We start from the raw sequence: 581 nt of genomic DNA on the forward strand, positions 1-581 counted from the left end.
TTCTCTCTGTGTTAATTCCTTTGGGTTTATAACATTTTATGAATATATGATAAAAATCAACTGAAACAAATTTAACACTTATTCATATATTTTTTAAACTATTAACCGCAACAAATATTTTATTGTTTTAAAATATATACTATGTCATAAAATCATACTAACAGAGCCAAATCAAAATCACTGCAGATTACTGAAAACCTCTATAGAATAACTTTGTGAATATTTATATCTTCATACAACTATTCCCCAGAAGTTATAATTTCACTTAGGTATTTTCTCAAGTGGCTTTTTCACCCCCCTGAAATTATAAGGAAAACGTGTTTACTCTTAAATGTAAAATCAAACTTTCATAATTCTGAAGCATAGCTATGTTTGGTCATATTTGGTTCTTGGAAAGACTAAACTAATGACTTGACTGGGATAGAGCCCTCATTAATTAAGAAAACATTGTCAGCCCAATATGGAAAGTAAAAATCAAGTAACTGCTTAGCTCTTATAACTATCACCATCTTCTTCCCTACTATCTTGATAGTTTGTTGTTCACATGCATGTTCTGGTGTCATGTACAAGTCTGAGAAAGA

The sequence above is a fragment of the Oryctolagus cuniculus genome, chromosome 1 (assembly GCF_051225735.1).
Source record: "Oryctolagus cuniculus isolate XC-2025 breed Fujian yellow rabbit chromosome 1, ASM5122573v1, whole genome shotgun sequence".
NCBI lineage: Eukaryota > Metazoa > Chordata > Mammalia > Lagomorpha > Leporidae > Oryctolagus > Oryctolagus cuniculus.